Consider the following 20,697-nt stretch of genomic DNA (forward strand, 5'->3'; position numbering starts at 1 on the left):
CTATCGCACCGATGGCAGCCTGTTCAACCTGAGGCGACTAAAGGCCCACTCCAAGACAATGGAAAAACTTATCCGAGAGCTACTGTTTGCTGATGATGCTACACTTGTCTCCCACTCGGTATCAGCTCTGCAGCATATGACGTCCTGCTTTGCAGAGGCTGCCAAGCTATTCGGCCTAGAAGTTAGTCTGAAGAAGACAGAAGTTCTCCACCAGCCTGCACCCCAGGAAGATTATCACCCTCCTTGTATTACTGTGGGTGAAGACAGTTTTGAAGACAGTCCAGCCGTACAGCTACCTGGGATGCATCATCTCCTCAGACACCAAGATTGACAAGGAGATTGACAATAGACTGGTAAAGGCAAACTGTGCATTTGGCCGACTGCATAAAAGAGTGTGAAGCAACAAGCATCTGAAAAAAGGCACAAAGATCAATGTTTACAAAGCGGTTGTGATGACAACCCTCATCTACAGCTCCGAATCGTGGGTTTTATACCGTCATCACCTGCGACTCCTTGAGCGCTTTCATCAGCGCTGCCTTCGCACCATCCTCAACATCCACTGGAGTGACTTTGTGACCAACACTGAAGTCCTCAAGCGGGCGGAGGTTACAAGCATCGAGGCATTGCTGTTGAAGACGCAGCTGCGCTGGGCAGGGCATATCTCCAGGATGGAAAACCACCGCCTTCCCAAGATTGCCCTGTATGGCGAACTTTCCACCGGCCATCGAAATAGAGGGGCACCAAAGAAGAGGTACAAGGACTCCTTGAAGAAATCCCTTGGTACCTGTTGCATTAACCATCACCAGTGGTCTGACCTAGTCTCAGATCGCAAAGCATGGAGGCACACCATCCACCAGGCTGTCTCTTCCTTTGGGAACGCATGCATAGCTGGTCTTGAGGACAAAAGGAGATCGAGGAAGAATTGTACTGCTACAGCAGCAACCCCAAATCAGACTTTTCCCTGCAGCCACTGTGGCCGGACCTGCCTGTCCCGCATTGGTCTTGTCAGCCACCAGCGAGCCTGCAGCAGATGTGGACTACTGCACCCTTCTTAAATCTTCGTCCGTGAAGTCAAGCCGAGAGAGAAACAGAAGGGAAAGTTAGGTTAGTTGTAAATGAGTCTGGTGCCATTTGACATGTACTGGGAAATGTCAGGAATCAATTGTCCCAGTCACCCTGGAAATGAATAATAGAAATGAACCACACCGCCCCCCAAAATTGCAGTAAATAACATTAATTTCCATTAAAATATATTTCTGTATTATTTTAGCAAGAAGTGTCAACAATTCAAGTAAAATGTTATAATGTTTTGGTAAACAATAATTGCAATAAAGTATTTATACAAAATAGTGTAATCATGTAGTATTCCTTTCCTCACCTAAGTATCCATGTAATATCAAAAGTCGAACTCGGTTAAATTTAGTGTTCTCAAAAATTGCACATTTTTTTTTCATGTGTTTTAAAATTTTCCACAATCCATTCATCCACCATCTATGGAAGTCCTGGTATTGCTTTTACTGTAGGCTTCCCAACCCTCCCGCCCTGGCGGGGGACCCCAGAATTTACAGCCTCTTCCCCCGCTCTCCAAAAATACAGAAGTGGGGGGAAACGGTGCCAAGGAGTGTGGCGAGCTGCCCCATCTCGGACGAACAGCTAAGGTGAACTGGAGAAGAGGCGGCAGCAGCGCAGCGGCATTGCCCGCTCCGCCTCTGAAGTGAAATCAGAGAAGGGGAGGGGAAGGTGGAGGCAGGCCAGGAGCATGGCAAGTCGCGAATGTTGGTCCTTCTAGGACCCGGACTCGCGTCCCGCCATGCTTCTGGCCTGCCTCCACCCTCCCCTCCCCTTCTCTGATTTCACCTCAGAGGCAGAGTGGAGCGGGCGACGCCGCTGCGCTGCTGCCTCTTCTCCGCTTCACCGTAGCTGATCCTCCAAGATGGGCTCAGCCTGAGCCCATCTCAGAGGAGCAGTTACTGTGAAGTGGAGAAGCGCTTCACCTCTGAGGTGAAATCAGAGAAGGGGAGGGTGGAGGCAGGCCAGGAGCGTGGCGAGCCACGAGTCCGGGTCCTAGAAGGACCCAGATTCGCGGCTCGCCACACTCCTGGCCTGCCTCCACCCTCCCCTTCTCTGATTTCACCTCAGAGGCAGAGCGGGTGACGCCGCTGCCACCTCTTCTCCGCTTCACCTAGCTCCACCCCAAAGTCTCCTGGCTCCACCCCCAAAGTCCCCAGAGATTTCTTGATTTGGACTTGGCAACCCTATTTTACTGCATGGCTCTTGGATAGCAGTCATCTGTTTCACTTACTTTGGGCTTCTTTGTCCCAGATGTTCTGCTGCTGCTGTTCTTAAAGAGTGGGGATGGATGCCAGGGGGTCCCAGGGTTGAGATCTATGCAGTTGAGGCATGGTAGCAATGGAGAAACACCATTTTATTTGTGTTTACTTGTAAACTGGATGAAGAGAAACTGTTGAATTTGAGGCAGGTCTTGGCCTAGTCTCCTCCTCATTCTCCCCTCCCCTCCTATGAGTAACCAGTAATCTGAGGGACCTAGAGAGGACAGGAAGTCCATCATAGGTCTATGCCAGAACACTCTAGATGAGTGGGCCAGTTCCTGGACAGGAACAGCAGTTTATATTACAGCTTTGGGGATTGAAACAGTTCTGTTCAGTCATCAGTTGGAGCCTGCAAGAGGCAGAGCTATGCTCCTATTCCAAAGGTGGTGGCCATGTTGGAGAATATGTGCAACCATTTCATCCAGAATGACTAAGTAAGGTACCTGCCCTGCATGCCATCTACTTAGGGCATGAGTTTAAACAGGGAGAGAGCTGGAGCATTTTTGTCTGCTTTGATTTATGTCTTACACTCACTTATATTTTGCATACAAATAGTTGTAAGCTTTAAATATTTTTTTTATTATTATTATTATTGTTAAAGGATTGAGTCCCTCTGTACAACATAGTTTCCCCCAACTGCTTGGAAATGCTAAGAGTGGGGCAGGGAATCTCTAGGGTGGAGAAAAGTGGCAAAATGACTACTTGCTAACTCTCCAGGGGAGTTCCAAAAATATCTGGAAAGCTCCAAAGTTGGATTCTACTGACATGGGAGGGAGGCTAAGTTGGAAGGCTGTTCCACTTAACCAGAACCCAAGACAGGGACAGTGGCAGCAGTAATACCCTGAGGCAGTGTTGTGGAATGACCCTTTCTGGTCAGAACACCAGGAAGGGGTAGGCAAAGCCAGGGCCCACCAGCTGACGCAGGCCCAGTCTCCCACAGTGGCTATTTCAGAGACCAGTGGCAAGGACTCACGTGCAGGTTCTGACAGGATTGCCTCTAGAACTTTGGCTGATTCCTGTCATGTTAGGCCCTCGCTTGTCTTGTCTGTCCCTCCTAGACCAGTGGCCTTGGTTCCTTGGGCTCTTGCCTGAGGACTCTGGAACCATTACTGAGCTGCTAGAAGTTGGGTTGCCAAACCAGGAGTCCCTGGTTTGGAGGTGGTGCCCCCACTTAAGGCTCATCAGAAAGTGAGGGGGCAGTTGAATGTTTGCTGGGCACCCTAATATATCCTATGATGACTGGTACCCATTGAGTATAATGGAGAACTGATGTGTGGGTATTTGGGGCCCTAGAGGGGGGCTTTTTTTTAGGTAGAGGCACCAAATTTCAGCATGGCATCTGGTGCATCTCCACAAAAAACAAACAAAAAAATTCCAAGTTTCAAAAAGATTGGACCAGGGGGTCCAGTTCTGTGAGTCCCCAAAGACGGTACCCCTATCCTCCATTATTTCCAATGAAGGGAAGGAATCTAAAAGGAGCACGGTCCCTTTAAAAGTAATGGCCAGAACTCCCCTTGAAGTTCAATTGTCCTTGTTCCTTGGCTCCACCTTGCTCCTGGTTCCACCCCCAAAGTTCCCAGGTACAGGCATCTCCTGAGTCAGACCTGGCAGCCCAAGCTTGAAGGAGTCATAACAGCAGTACAGGATGCAATGGGACGTTTTCCTCCTGAGTAGCTCTTCTCATTAGAGCACTACAGATGTACAAATCTGATATGTGACTTCCTTGAGGCTCACAGGGGAACAGATAGGGCTGTAGCCAGGATTTTAAAAATCAGGGGACTTTTGAAAAGTCAGGGAGCACCCTTTCCTATCCATTGTGGTGGTTGCCACTTCTCAGAAGCTTTTTCGGGTAGGAGCAAAAGCTGGCTCTGAAAGTGGCCAAGTTGAGGCAGCCAATCCTAAAATTTTGGGGTCAAGAAGGGACTGCACCTTGTGTGCCAGCAGGGCGTTTCCTTCCATCTTCCTGGAGAGCCAGTTTGGTGTAGTGGTTAAGTGTGCGGACTCTTATCTAGGAGAACCGGGTTTGATTCCCCACTCCTCCACTTGCACCTGCTAGCATGGCCTTGGGTGAACCATAGCTCTGGCAGAGGTTTTCCTTGAATGGGCAGCTGCTGTGAGAGCCCTCTCCAGCCCCATCCACCTCCCAGGGTGTCTGTTGTGGGGGAGGAAGGTAAAGGAGAATGTGAGCAGCTCTGAGACTCTTCGGAGTGGAGGATGGGATATAAATCCAATATCTTCATCTACCTCACAGGGTGTCTGTTGTGGGGGAGGAAGGTAAAGGAGATTGTGAGCCGCTCTGAGACTCTTTGGAGTGGAGGGCGGGATATAAATCCAATATCTTCATCTACCTCACAGGGTGTCTGTTGTGGGGGAGGAAGGTAAAGGAGATTGTGAGCCGCTCTGAGACTCTTCGGAGTGGAGGGCGGGATATAAATCCAATATCTTCATCTACCTCACAGGGTGTCTGTTGTGGAGGAGGAAGGGAAAGGAGATTGTGAGCCGCTCTGAGATTCTTCGGAGTGGAGGGCGGGATATAAATCCAATATCTTCATCTACCTCACAGGGTGTCTGTTGTGGGGGAGGAAGGGAAAGGAGATTGTGAGCCGCTCTGAGACTCTTTGGAGTGGAGGGTGGGATATAAATCCAATATCTTCATCTACCTCACAGGGTGTCTGTTGTGGGGGAGGAAGGTAAAGGAGAATGTGAGCAGCTCTGAGACTCTTCGGAGTGGAGGGCGGGATATAAATCCAATATCTTCTTCTTCTTCTTAAAGTACCTTTTATGTATACAAACATACAAACCTGGGATTTAAAACAATGCATCCAATGTATTTCTGATTTTATATGTTTAAGTTACAAATCAGATATATTTATTTGGCTGGACAATTAGAACAAAAGGGAAAGATCTGGGAGACTGCAAAAATTGAATATATTGGGGGATCTGTTAAAAACAAACAAACACATGGTTCAAAAATAAGTTTCTGTACAAATTTTTGCCTGAACAACAGATCTTAAGAAATCTAAAAAAGTGAGTGCACTGATAATAGGCTGTGTGTGTGTGCGTGTCCAAATCACTAGGGAAACTGAAGGCCTTCATTTCAGCAATGATGTTGTCAACTGCCTTGAGCAAATGGTGGGAAAGTGGGAAAGAAAACATTTGAATGAACAAAATGGTGTCGACGCTTAGCTTTCCAGACCAGTTTGGTCCCCAGGGAATTCTGGACCCACCTCTCACTTACTATTGTGCCAAGGAACAAATGAGACTGAAGTTTGAAGGGGGGGGGGTGGACTTGCTACCAAAGATGCTCCTTAGAACATGAAATCTCAGATTATTATCTCCCCCTATAATTATCCAGTTTACTGTAATTTGGCTCAGGTTCCATGTGTTTCACAAAGTACAAAAAAAACCCCACACAATAAAGATGGTTATAAAACTGTTGCAGTGGCACTGCAAGTTGGAAGTAGGGTCAAAATATTGGCAGGGCCTGATCACCTTGGGTTTTGTTAAGCTGATTCCATAAGGCAGACTCCAAGTCAAAGTTACCAAAATCCCAGCTAGCATTCAAGGTACATGTTTGCCACTGTGTTGGTGCTAGGTAAAAGGCCAATACATTTCCCATTAAGAAATGCAAAAATGCATGGAACTAGCATCCAAGGAAACTTGTGTTGTAGTTGAGCACAGGAGAGTCTGAATGGTGAGGCTGGTGTTGGCACTACTGCTTCTGTTGCCTCCCATGGCATGTCAAAGAATGAAGTGTCCTGAAAATGACCCCCTTCCAATTCCACATGACTGGAACCAGGAAGGAGATATTCTGATTGGCGGGATAACTTCACAGATCATTTATAACCTTCATGAACCTTCCTTCAAGGAACATCCTTCACACTATCTGTCTGAGGTACCAAGGTAAGATATCTTCCAACTCTTGCATCATATGAGCTATGCCAGACCACAGACTCCCATTTATGTGTACAGATATTTCAGGCTAATGCAGAAAGTATGGTCGTTTTCGCACTGACCTTAATCGGCAGCGACGTCCCTCTTCACCGCGCAGGGTCTGCGCGGATTTCGCACCAATTGCTGCAGAGCACCCGGAAGAGCCGCAAAGTCCCGCGGCTTTTGCGTCGCAAATGTAAAGTTGGTTTTCAGTGAAAACCATTTGCGACGCAAAAGCCGCGGGACTTTGCGGCTCTTCCGGGTGCTCCGCAGCAATTGGTGCGAAGAGGGACGTCGCTGGCGATTAAGGTCAGTGCGAAAACGACCTATGTGTTTGGCTTGGTTCAGCCCAGCACTTCTTTACAATATTTTTCTGACCTTTCTGCTCTGTTTTGCGGTCTATGTGGGCTGTTCGCTTCCATACAAAAAACTTTTTATTTATTATTTTGGAAGGTGGAGGGATTTAAAACCAAGAATAAGCTTTTTTTTTTTTTTTAGTGGCACAAAACTTTGTCCAAATTATAGCAAGGTAAATTAAGAGAAGCCTTCCAAAATGTGTGGAAATGAGCAAGAAGCTTTTAAATAAAGAGCAAAGCTGAAATGATTTTTTTTCAGAGTCATAAATGGCCAATAATGCAGCTAATTAATTAGTAATTGTATGGCAGTAGGTGTAGTATAGCCAGGAGATTTAAAGATTGTTTGGCAGCCTGAATCTCTAGCTCCTTTTGCAGTGAGGTAGGTTTATTTTTTGGGCTGAGAGAACTATAACTGATCCAGGGTCACCCCACTGTCTTCATGAGGAGGAGTGGGGAACCCAGTTCCTCAGATTAGAGTCTGCTGCTCTTAAGCACTTCACCAAACTGTCTCTCTGATAAGGTTGTAAACAAAGAAAGCACCGCTAAAGGTCAGTGTTGGTATGGACCAACAAATGGAGAACTCAGAACACTGTGAAAAGGCATCCCCCAAGTGCTACAGAACAGTTGGTACCTGATCTGAAGAGCACTGATACTTGCATGTCAACAACTTGGAAATATGAATGGAATGCTTGTTGTAGGTTATGTGGGCTGCTTTGTTTCTCACTATTTTAATTCTTTCTTATCTCCAGATGTCATTCATATCCCCCTCATCTTTTGTCTAGTGGTACCTTTTCAGCTGCCCCCAATTCTCCCCTGCCATCCTATATTCCTCTGTAGAATATTGTATTTTGTCCTTCCTTTTTCCCCATAACATGACTTCTTACAATAATGATTCTTCATTCCATGAAACCTATATAATGAAACCTATATAACAATGCTTTAATAATGATGATTATGCCTGTTTTTGCAGTGTATTCTTGTAATATTTATGTTTGCTACATATATAAGTACCATCAAGTCACACACGTTATGAACTCCCAATATGGGGTTTTCAAGGCAAGGACACTCGCCATATATAAGTACCATCAAGTCACACATGTTATGAACTTCCAGTATGGGGTTTTCAAGGCAAGGACATTCACCATTGCCTTCCTCTGTACAATCTTTCTTCTATTCAAGTACTGACCCTGCTTAGCTTCTGAGATCTAGATGGACCTCAGATGGACCTGGGTTTTGGGAATTTACAATAAAGACTTTTAAATGTCTTGGGAAGGGTCTGACTTTGGCTTTCTGGCCCCAGTTCCCCAGAAAAGTGAAGCACCCTGAAAAATGAGAAAAACCTGAATCAAAACTGACCTAGCTGGCCTATGGAGGAAGCAGAATGTGGAAAAACAAGTACACAATTAACCCAGTAGCTTATCTGCATTCTGTACCTTGCTTGTATTATTTACTGAGTTAGTGGAATGTTTGTTTGTTGAACCAAATAATATATTATTTGAACTAAATATAAGATAAACTTTGCTCTAAAGTCCAGAATTCAATTACTGCAACAGGGATTTGCACAGTCCACCTACACATACCTGCAGAAATGTAATCACTGTAGTAAACATATTAACCCAAGAAACATGCTAAGATGTGTAATTTTAGTTTTTTTGAGAGATTTCTTTGAATGTAAGGTTCATAAATTTGTTGAGTGCTTTGTTTCTTATTTGGGAAAGCTTTATAATATTTCTCCCCATTCTAATGCATTAAAGCTTTGCTCTTCCTTCCAAAATTGGTCCCCTCGTGTATTATTTGTTAGTACATGTGAGGATTCCTACTGGGATAACTATCTGATGACACAAGTCTATACAGTGCCGCCTTCCCTCCCAATCTTTCTTTTTTAATGATAGTCAAGTCTTATTTCTTCATATATTTTAAATCAAAACAATATTTTCATGAAAACATTTTAAAAAGAAAGCATCAAATGCAAGTACTAAATCTTTACATTAATTAGATTAGTGTTGTAGTAAAGTACTAGAGAAATATCTCAGAATATTTCATTGTGTTTACAGTATAGTGACCAAGTTCTACCAACACCTCCTGGCTTTGGTGTTTGCCATTAAAGAGATCAATGAGAATCCCAAAATCTTGCCCAATGTCACCTTTGGATTCCACATCTATGACAGCTACTATGATTTTAGGATGACCTATCGCACCACTCTGGACCTGCTCTTCAATTTTCACAGATTTGTTCCCAACTACAAATGTGACACCCAGAAAAATACAATAGCTGTCATCGGTGGACTTGGTGCAGATGTCTCCTTTCATATATCAGATATCTTAGGTCTTTACAGGATTCCACAGGTAGGATCACACTCATATCCAAGTATTTGGAGACTGGTTAAAAATGAAGAAAACAACAACAAAAATAACTGAATGGTCATTGCCAGCAGCTGAATCAAAGTATATTCTGATGCACAGAAGACAAAAGTAGAATTAACTCAAGAGAAGGGGAACGTGACATACAGGGTAATATATTCTAGGTATTTATTTATTTATACTCAATTTTCTCATTGAGACTTCAAATGGATTACATAGTACAAGTCAAATGCAATCAACAAGATAGGATATCCAATGAACGGTGCACTACAGTTTGGACTACAGAAATCTGAAAACAAGCAAAGATAAGCATTCAAACATGACACTTTATGCACTGCTTAGAGCATGCTTATAGTGATAGGTAGTAGTACAATAGAAGAAGAAGAAGAAGACTGCAGATTTATACTCCACCCTTCTCTCTGAATCAGAGTCTCAGAGCAGCTTACAATCTCCTATATCTTCTCCCCCCACAACAGACACCTTGTGAGGTGGGTGGGGCTAAGAGAACTCTCACAGCAGCTGCCCTTTCAAGGACAACTACTACGAGAGCTATGGCTAACCCAAGGCCATTCCAGCAGCTGCAAATGGAGGAGTGGGGAATCAAACCTCCCAGATAAGAGTCTGCACACTTAACCACAACACCAAACTTGCACCAAACCAAGAAGGCCTATACTTTGCTGTATACAGAAATATAGGCTAGAGTCCCTAACTTTCTGAACCATAATAATATAGCACAGTAGTATTACCTGTGCAAAAATGTATGTTTTTGGCTGATTATTTTTCCATTATTATTTTTTGCAAAACTTAAGTCATGTTTGCACAATCTGAAGAAATTCAGTCATTAAAATCCTAGACCAGTATTAATGAATGATAATAAACAACCGGTACCAGTGTATATGGTAATACTGTATACAATAATCACTGGTAAACAGTAACACCTTCATACATAAAGTGTGTATATGCGTTCTTATTAGTGCAATACAATTTAGACACCAAATTGGAGGAACACAGGATGCTTTTCTCTCCCCCAAACAATTACTACAACAATTTTTAAAAAGACAACAGCCTTTTTAAAACAATAGTTCGCACTATCTGCCTCGGGGCTTCAACTTGCATCAAGAATTTTGCACAGCAAAGAGAAACCGCTAAAAACCAGTTTCTTGTGCAAACATGCCGACGCAAGCTGAAGCCCCAGGGCAGATAGTGGGAAATTAGAAGGATGCCGCACTGAAAAGAGGAATATCAGCGCTATGTAGGGTGAGTGGGAAATCGGTCTCACAGTTGTGAACTGTTCTTTTGGAAAGGCTGTTGCATTAAAAAAAATGTTGTAGTAATTGTTTGGGGGAGACAAAAGCATCCTGTGTTCCCCCAATTTGATGTCTAAATTGTATTGAACTAATAAGAATGCATATGCACACTTTATGTGTGAAGGTGTTATTGTTTAGCAGTAATCATTGTATACAGTATTATAATAATAATTATCAAAATCCTAGAAGCTATTTCTCTCTGGAACTTCCATCCACAGATATTTATTTAATGTAAAGGCCTATCTGCAGATGTACTCCTCTTAAATTGCTTCCAAATTAATATTCTACGTTTCCTTTTAGCTCACATATGGCTTCTTTGGCTCAGAGGAGGGAAGAACAATGGAAATATCTTCTTTTTATAGCATGGTTCCGAATGAAGCCCAGCAGCATACAGGGATACTCCAGTTGCTTCTCCATTTTGGATGGACATGGGTTGGCCTCTTTGCTGCAGATGACAACAGTGGAGAACATTTTGTACAGAAGCTGGAACCGTTGCTTTCCAATAAAGGGATATGTTTGGCCTTCATGGAAAGACTCCCAAGCCAAATCTATTTAAATACATGGGACCATGTTAATGAGTTAGTCGCAAAGGTATATCTTTCATTCTCAGACAGCAATACCAGTGCATTTATTCTCTATGGAGAATCTAGGACTATTATAGCATTGCACATTTTGATTCTCCTCGGAGATGCTGCATACAAAACTAACAAATCACTGAGAAAGGTGTGGATTATGACTGCCCAAGTTGATTTTGCATTAACGGGCCTTCAAAGGGGCTGGGATTTCCAATTCTTCCATGGTGCTCTTTTATTCACAACACAGTCAAGCAACCCTCCAGGATTCCAGAAATTTCTTCACAAGATAAGACCTGACTTGAAACAGGGAGATGGCTTTCTCAAGGACTTCTGGGAGCAAGCGTTTGACTGTTCCTTTCCGGTTTCTGAGGATCTATTGGAAAGCTACGATGTTTGTACGTGGGAGCAGAGCCTAGACAGTCTTCCTGGACCTGTTTTTGAAATGCAGATGACTGGCCATAGTTATAACATCTACAATTCTGTTTATGCAGTGACACATGCTTTGAGTAATATGTATACCTTTAAGTCTGATACCAGAGCATTAATGAGTGGCAAAGCATGTCACGTTCAGGAACTGCAACCTTGGCAGGTAACTTTCTGGGAATTTTCTCCTTCAGTATATGGAGTCCTCCATATAATTCACTGACAAAGTATTTTTTGTGTAATATTTCCATTCGTTTACAGGTTAGGAACAGGCACTCATAGGTTTCTGCTCTTAGGTTTACGAAGCAGAGAGGGATATGTTTGAAACAGCATCCATTTGTTAGCGAGAAGATACAGAGATGGGAGTCAGAAGCTCATGCAGCCTATTGTTCTAACTAACAAAAAGAACTGGACCCTGTGATACTAAACCAACACACACACACACACACACACAAAAAAAAATATGACCCTGGATGTCCCTTCCAACTCCATGATTATACAGACAAGGAGGAAGCTTTACAGTTGTGCACTTCCACCCTGATAAAGTACTTTTATTTTCATCTGGGTTTAGATGAAACCAAGCACACGTTTACAAAACAACCCAAGATTCATTTTTTTGGTATCTCAGCATGAAGAATCCAATATATTGAAATACATTTCACCAATACATTAGCATTATATTCAAAAATCCGTTCCATGCTTTATAATAGTGCCAGGCTTTACATCAGTCTTGTGACCAACTGGCTAGAGGAACTCCTAGGAAAGACCTTGTGTACGTCTTGTGTTCCTTTATTCATTTTTTTAAAAAGACCATTGGCATCTTCCTAGATGATCTGCAGCACCTGACAGTTACTACCCCATTTTCTTTTCTCTTTCAACTAGCTTCACCCATTTCTTCAACATGTTTCCTTTAACAACTCAGCTGGAGAAAGAGTGTGCTTTAAAGCTCGGGAAATGGAAGCTGGATTCGATATAATGAACCTGGTCACATTTCCAAACAAGTCCTTTGCCAGAATGAAAGTTGGAAGGGTGAATGCCAATGCTCCCGAGGGACAACAGTTCATCATTCATGAGGCTGGTATCGTGTGGCAGGCAACTTTTAACCAGGTATCGATCCCAGTTTTTAATTCTTGACTTCATTCTCCAGATGGGTGGTTTGGGGTCAGTAGTTTCCTTTGCAGCATCTTCTCACTGCCATGGATGATGTGGTTTGATAACAAAGGAAAACATAGGGGGGAAAAATAAATGTATCAGTAAAATATCCAAAATCTCAGAACTTTCTAGGTCCCAATAATTTTCAAAGGAATGGTATTCTATTGTAACAATATCAGACAACAAATGATACCTTTAAGAATGACCAATGCACTTCATTCCGATATAAGATTTTATGTGTTAGAGCTCACTTCAACAAATGCAGATGGACTAGAATTTTTTAAACAGATGATTATAACCAGCAGATGATTATAACCAACTTCTCTGTGGGGTGGGGCGTAGAAGAGAAGGAGGTGCTGTTCAGGATGTTCTCAGGAATCACTCTGTTCCTCAAACAGATGATTTGGTAATCCATGATTTCCGTCATGGATTATTGAGACATGCTATAGTAAATACAGAGCAAAAGAAGAAGATATTGGATTTATATCCCGCCCTCCACTCCGAAGAGTCTCAGAGCGACTCACAATCTCCTTTACCTTCCTCCTCCACAACAGTCACCCTGTGAGGTGGGTGGGGCTGGAGAGGGCTCTCACAGCAGCTGCCCTTTCAAGGTCAACCTCTGCCAGAGCTATGGCTGACCCAAGGCCATGCTAGCAGGTGCAAGTGGAGGAGTGGGGAATCAAACCCGGTTCTCCCAGATAAGAGTCTGCACACTTAACCACTACACTAAACCGAAAGAAAAAATCATACTAAAGACAATTACAAGAAGGTTTGCACAGTTCCGCAGGGCCTGCAAGGTGGTGCGCTTTCACGAGGCATTTGTTAATTAGATCACAGGCTACAACAGACTTTGAAACATCTGGACCACCTCCAGCATGAACCTAAGATCTGTTTTTATATAGAACATCCAGCTGAAACAGCAGTTAACATAAAAGAATAGGCAGCCATCCATTTTATTAAACAGATTATCATCTAAAGATCAATAGCACCTGAAATGTTCTCAGTATTTTTATGGTTTTTATGTCTCAATTGTATTTTTATATTTCATGTCTGTACATGAATATGCAATCCGCCCTCAGCCTTCTTTGGCGGGGAGGGTGGGATATAAATCGAAATGCATAAATAAATTACATGCCAGATATCTGGATTCTTTATAATATTTGAAACTCAACGAAATACTTTCCATGTCATTAAAATAGTTTATGTAGAAGACACATAAAAACACCAAATGGGTCTCTATTAGTCACCCGTTGAACATTTGTATTTCTGTGGAATGAATTGGGGTTCTTCATAGAAGTTTTCTCAATTCTTCTTCAATTAGTTTCTCCCTGAAATCCGATAGTTCTTTTCTCTCCCCCACTAGAGGAATTTGAAGCCTGTTTTTTTTTGTCAATTCTGTTTTGATCAAAGAGGAATCCCATGAGAGTAGGAGCACGAAGTTTCTGTAGAATTTTGTAATTTTCACTTCACAGATGCTCAGAAACACTCAATGTCTTCCCAATGTTCGCTATCCCTCAGCTAGAGAGAAACTTTGTGGTATAAAACAAAAAAACCCCAAAACAATGCAAAGGCTGAAATTACAAAAGGCAGTGTTGGTTTCCCTACTAAAAAGAAAATAAAAGAGGAATGAAAGAGAAATCCCTCTTTTAAAAGAGTGAAAAAGAAAACGAGGAATCAATGGCTAGATCTTAAAAAGAAAATGTCAGATAATGTCTGATATTTTTCTTTCTGTGACAACACTGGAAATGATGTATTTGCTTAGGCAGTAAGGTTTTTTTCCTCTCCACTGGTCACCAATCAACTCACAAAATAAAAGAACAGCCGCAGCAATAATACCTGTTGTGATTGCATATAGTAGCAGCAGAATCTGAGGTGAATAATGTTCTCTGATCCATTTCTACTGCCCATTAACTCAAGAGGTGATTTGAGGCATGGAAGTTACCTTTGTTCTGTTCTCTGTCTTTGTCAAGTATGACTGGGCTTTATAGTGATTGTAACCACCTGCTAAATCAAAAGGCAGCAAGGTGAAATGTCCAAGGGATAGAAGATTCAATACCTCATGATATCTGTAATATATTTTCCATACAATTCATACAGTATGTAATGCCATTCTTGGTTAAAGACAGCAGTTGCTTTCTTTGGTCTCAAATTTTGCCACAACCCAAGGAAAGGAAAAAGGAAAGGTACCCTGTGCAAGCACCAGTCGTTTCCGACTCTGGGGTGATGTTGCTTTCACGTTTTCACGGTAGACTTTTTACAGGGTGGTTTGCCATTGCTTTCCCCAGTCATCTACATTTCCCCAGTTATCTACAAGCTGGGTACTCATTTTACCGATCTCGGAAGGATGGAAGGCTGAGTCAACCTCGAGCTGGCTACCTGAAAACCCAGCTTCTGCCGGGGATAGAACTCAGGTCATGAACAGAGCTTAGGACTGCAGTACTGCAGCTTTAACACTCTGCACCATGGGGCTTTTATCCAAACAATAGATTAAATTGATATTTCAGTACCTCAAGCAAGAAAAGAGGGAAAGCCTTTTCCACTTCAACAGCTGGCTTGTTTGAATGTTGTGAGCAGGAGGGAGGGACTCTAATGAATCGAGTCTTAAACACCTTTTGTGTTTCTGAACAGAGGCCCCCCCCTCTCTGAATGCAATGCTCACTGTCCTCCAGGTTCTCAGAAGAAAAAGAAGGAAGAAAAGAAATTTTGCTGTTATGATTGTGTCCCTTGCTCAGCAGGGAAAATTTCTAGCCAGAAGGGTATGTACTGTAGGATTTTTTTAAGGAGGGGGACAAACAGTTGAAATCTTCATTGATTCTTGGGGTATTTGTATGTGTAAGTGTCGTGAAGGCTTCTGGGGACTGACTCCCCTACTGGTGGCATGGAGGATATTCAGCGAGGTGGCTGAATACAGCCTGCCCCTGCCTCTCAGCTGCTGCTATTCCAAGGCAGCTCCTCCCAATTACCAGGTCCACCCCAAATCACAAGGTAGAAGCCACAGAACTCCAAACTCCACCCCAAATCACAAGGTAGAAGCCACAGAACTCCAAACTCCACCCCAAATCACAAGGTAGAAGCCACAGAACTCCAAAATCTCAAGTGCAACAACCAGAAACTGGTTCTAGTTGCCTACTAGAACCAAACTAAATGGAACCAAAGAAGTAGGCTCCCCCTACCCAAACATCCAGTCTCACCACCCAGAAACAGCAGGAAGAAGAGAACCTAACCAAAGAGAATCAGACACCCTCACACAACCCACCCAGAAAGTCCAAATAACAGTAAAAGAAGAAAGCTTGTTTTAAATGCTAAAAGTCAAACCCTTACTTGTGTGCTGCTCCAGTTGGACAGGACAGAATCCAGGAGATTCTCAGGCAGACAAAGAGAGCAGAAGCTGAAGCAACAAGCCAGCCAGGCAGCCAAAACCTCTCTCATCCACTGAAATAACTAGGTGGGCTTTTGAAACCAATTGGCAAGATATTTGGACTGATTTCACACTAGGCTTCTTCCGGGAGGAGAGCCCTTTTGTTCCCGGCACTTCTCTTGGTTTTCGCACAAGCTACCCCGGAGCTGCAAATTGGCCCGCTGCTTTTCCGCAGCAAGCAAGATCCTTTTACAAGCGGTTTCTGCTTGCCATGGATAAGCAGCGTGCCAACTTGCAGCTCTGGGGCAGATTGTGTGAAAACTAAGAGAAGGACCGGGGAAAAAAGGGCTGTCCTCCCGGAACAAGCCCTAGTGCAAAATCGGTCTAAAAGTGCAATTTGCAAACCTATTCACTACCATTTGCAAAAGCAAAAACATTGCAATGATTAGCTCAAAGCTCTTCCAAAGGGTCTTTTGCCATTGGCCCAGCAGAGATGACTCTTTCTTCTCCACCCTGTAGCCATGGAAATGAGTGGGAAAGAGACCAAATAAGGCAAGGTAAGTGCAGCCCGTAACTTTATAACTGCTATTAGGGAGTCCTGAATACAGCCAGATAATTTGTTTGATTTCTAATCTCTAATCATCTACACAAATAACTTCTCTAAAGTGCTTTCAGCTTCAGAGATACTGGTTAAATGCCAGAAAGGCATTTATTCAGTGCTTTTTTCAGCTTGGGGAAGCTGAATGCACACCGTACAAAGCACTGAAAAATCCTTCTGTGTTTGCCATCTGTCTTGTCTCTGCATATGAGAAACAGAGAGCAGGGCGTAAAAGGATCTTCACTGGCAGGCTAGACAATATGGGACAAGGTGGCCTTGCAAATACGCAGGCCTCCAAGCATTGTGGAGCTTAAATATAAGGATCAGAACTCTGAAACGTAATATAATATTTCACATCCTGTCCCTGTAACAAAGCAGATCAGCAAATTAACTCTGAGTACCATGAGAAGGACCACTGTCAGGCTGAGTTATTTATTTATTTATTGTAGATAAGGATGACTGTATCAAGTGCCCAGGTGATCAATACCCAAGCATGGACCGTGACCAACGTCTTCCCAAGATGCTGAGCTTTCTGTCTTATGAACAACCTTTGGGGACTGGATTGGCCTTGATCGCCCTTTCTCTGTCCCTCATCACAGTCTTAGTGCTGGGAATTTTCATTAAGCACAAGGATTCACCAATTGTCAAAGCCAACAACAGGGACATCACCTACACTCTGCTCATCTCCCTCTTGCTCTGCTTTCTCTGTTCTTTCCTTTTTCTGGGATGGCCTAGGAAGGTGACTTGCCTCTTAAGACAAATGGCTTTTGGTATCATCTTCTCAGTGGCTGTTTCTCGTGTGTTGGCCAAAACCATCACTGTGGTGGTAGCTTTCATGGCCACCAAACCAGGTTCCAGCATGAGGAAGTGGGTGGGGAAAAGACTGGCCACCTCTATTCTTCTTTCCTCTTCCTTCCTTCAGGCAGGCATTTGTATGGTGTGGCTTGGAACCTCTCCCCCTTTCCCAGATGTGGACATGCTCTCTTTGACTGAAGAGATCATCCTGGAATGTAATGAAGGATCAGTTGCTATGCTTTATATTGTCCTGGGCCACTTGGGATTTCTGGCCCTCATCAGCTTGATCGTGGCTTTCTTTGCTAGGAAGTTGCCAAACAGTTTTAATGAAGCCAAGTTCATCACCTTCAGCATGTTGATTTTTTTGTAGTGTTTGGTTGTGTTTTGTTCCAACCTACCTGAGCACCAAAGGGAAAGACATGGTAGCTGTGGAGATCTTCTCTATCTTGGCCTCCAGTGCTGGGTTGCTGGCTTGTATCTTTTCCCCTAAATGCTACATTATTCTGATGAGACCTGAGTTGAACTGCAGGGAACAGCTAACAATAAGAAATAATTAAAGTATTTAGGATACCTCTTGAAGATGTTTTCCACTTTAGAACAGAGATAATGGGCTTATTCTATGAGTACTGGAGACGAGCCATGGTTGAGCATAAGAATCTCTGATATCTCAAAGCACAGAAGTCAGGTGATTCCAATGTCTTTTTCACATACTTTAAGAAAGCCCAACCCACAAAACTGTCAGAAATCTCAGTCAATGAAGAGCGGACAATAAAGCTTGTGATAGTTGTCAGTAATGCATTGACGTATGTCTCTAGTATTTACTGCATCTAATCGAACCCACACAGGCAATACTCCCTCTAAACTGTGGAGTCTTCTGAACAAAAATTCTACTTTGTGAGTTATTTATTGGTCATAGATCAAAAATCGTATGTATTTGTTTCATTTGCTGAATAAGCTAGTCATTCTTGAGTAGCAGCAAATGACTCAAATGAACAATTCACAAGCAATGTTTTGGGATTTTTACAAAGATAACTTGATAAAATTATTTTATTTACCATAGGGCTGATAAATTTGTTATTAGTAATTGTTGGATTATTTGTTATGTGCTGATCACCTAACATACTGAGAAAAGGGATATATTTGCAAGTCACTGCATATGTGCCCCAGATACCTCATATTTCCTTATAATTCCCAGAATAATCAGAACTGCTTTAAAAATCTGCTCTTATTGTCACATAAAACAGTTTTTGGCCCGCCCTCCCGCCCACCCTGCAGTAGTACAGATTTATACCGGTCGCCTTATTAGGGGCCAGGTAGGAATTTTTTCACTATCACCTGAATTGGCCGTTGGTGGTGTGTTTTTTGCCTACCTTGTACTGCTAGTAGTGGTGTGGATTTGGTTAGGTAGCTAATTTGGTCACTTTGCGGAATTTGCAAGGGATTTAGACCTTGCCGGTGAGCACCCAGGCCTGGGCACCTGTGTTGTGCGTGCGATCCGTAGGAAAGGCAGATGGGATTTACGGCTCAATGTCCTGGAATACGGATCGGGTTCATGCCTCCCTTTTGGTCGCCCCCTTCTGGTGATCGGGGCGGGAGTTAGGGGAGGACATGTTTGGTCTGCCGCCCAGTTATAGCCACATCGGTATGGCTGGGACCGGGGGTTGGGTGTCTCGCCCTTGTAGGACTTGGCGGGGTCAGGTGTGACCCCAGGGCTCGTCCTCTTCAAGTTCACCTTGCCTGGTTTGTGTTTAATGTTAATAAGGTGGCCCATTTCCCAATTACTTTGTCTGCCTCTTTATTCCGTTCTGGGGGTGCAAAAGACCTTTTGGTTTCATTTGGCACTCCCTTGGTGATCTCTCCTTTCTGCTCTATGTTTGTTATTGCTGTTTTACGTGACAATAAGAGCAGATTTTTAAAGCAGTTCTGATTATTCTGGGAATTATAAGGAAATATGAGGTATCTGGGGCACATATACAGTGACTTGCAAATATATCCCTTTTCTCAGTATGCTTTGCGGCGCGGCCGGTGCGGGGCCGAATTCCCCCCATACCCATGGAAGACAATTGCAGAAGAGGACAGATGAACATACTTGGGGAGACAGTTCCATACCTTTGGCATCATGGATGAGAAGAACTCTTTCAGGTTGCCACTCATCAAATCTCAGAAGGTGGGGCCAACCAAAGCAGGGCCTCAGATGATAATAACATTAGCAGTCCTTCATATGGGATCGGGTTAACTTGGGATGCTGGTCCCAACGTATTTTTGTCGTAAAGGTCAACACTAGTAGCTCAAACTATGCTTGGAAACAAATTGATAGCCAGTGTGGATGGACTGAGATATAGTCCCTAGAAAATCTCCTTTCATCCTTTGAAGCCTAATGGTTCTCCTCAATTATTTCTGCGTATGTGCTAGCAGCCCACACTGTTCCTGCTATGCTGAGATGGAGGCCATCTAATCTCTAAGATTCAAGGCTGATTAAAATAATTCCAAAATAAATGAACAATAGCGGCAGAAAAAAAATCATGTCCCTTCCAAGCCCATGTACAAAAAGCTCAGAAAATCCTACTCAACCCAAAAGGTGTCCAGCTAACTTTCCACTGCTCATTACATGGCAGTTGGGTCAGGAAAAGGCATGGAGAGTCAGAAATGGAGCTAGACCCAGAGGTGGAATTAGGTCCAGCCAATCATCCAACTGCTGATTGGCTGGGCCACATAAAGCACTTGGACCAGCCCTGCCCTGACTCAACAGATTGCTGCATTGCCTAGATTCAGAGGGCTGCATTGGTTGCTATTAAAATATTTTTGGATCATTGTACAATGCCATAATCCATGTCAATAAAAGTACTCTGGATCACAGCCTACAACACAGACTAGATCACTAAGGGCAAAAAGAAAGGAGATGAAGGCAAGGATGGATGAAGCAATATGACTGTAGTCTGTACTTATTTTCTTTCTCATGAACGTTTCACTGGAAGCAACCTTCATTGAAATCAATGAGACTTACTTCCAGGTAATTTCATTTATGAAATAAAAAGACATTATTTCTCCAATCTGTCTTCTCCATGACTGGAGGAGGAATCAACTCTGGTTTGATTGTCTGTTTAAAAATGGGAAGATTGCAAAACAATACATAAATGAAATGAAAATAGCCTCTGCCCAGAGCAACTGTGATCCTAGTATATAGTGATCCAAAGAGGTCAACTTGTCATTTAAATTTAGTGCTAATTACAAGAGGATGTCGCCTCAAAAAAACTAATCTAGACTGGATTTTGTATTAACAATGCCAATGTTTTTAATCTGAAGAATCTTCAAACTCTGAATAGACTTGACCCTTCCCTTCCACCTTCATTAACCTCATCTTTTTGAGGAATTTCTAAGTTAAAATTAAAAATTATGACCATGCCAGGTGGTTTGGGGGAATTTACAACTCAAACGTGGAGAACTGAGGAGTCTTGAGAGAACTCTTGTCATGCAATGGATTGAAGTGACTACTTAGAATTAAAACACGC

General features: G+C 43.1%; 1 pseudogene; it reads left to right on the forward strand.

The window, feature by feature from the left end:
• The first annotated feature begins 16,886 nt into the window (after positions 1–16,886).
• Positions 16,887–17,745, forward strand: LOC132584652 (vomeronasal type-2 receptor 26-like; annotated as a pseudogene).
• The last annotated feature ends 2,952 nt before the right edge of the window (positions 17,746–20,697 follow it).

Source organism: Heteronotia binoei, chromosome 15, assembly GCF_032191835.1.
Source record: "Heteronotia binoei isolate CCM8104 ecotype False Entrance Well chromosome 15, APGP_CSIRO_Hbin_v1, whole genome shotgun sequence".
Taxonomy (NCBI): Eukaryota; Metazoa; Chordata; class Lepidosauria; order Squamata; family Gekkonidae; genus Heteronotia; species Heteronotia binoei.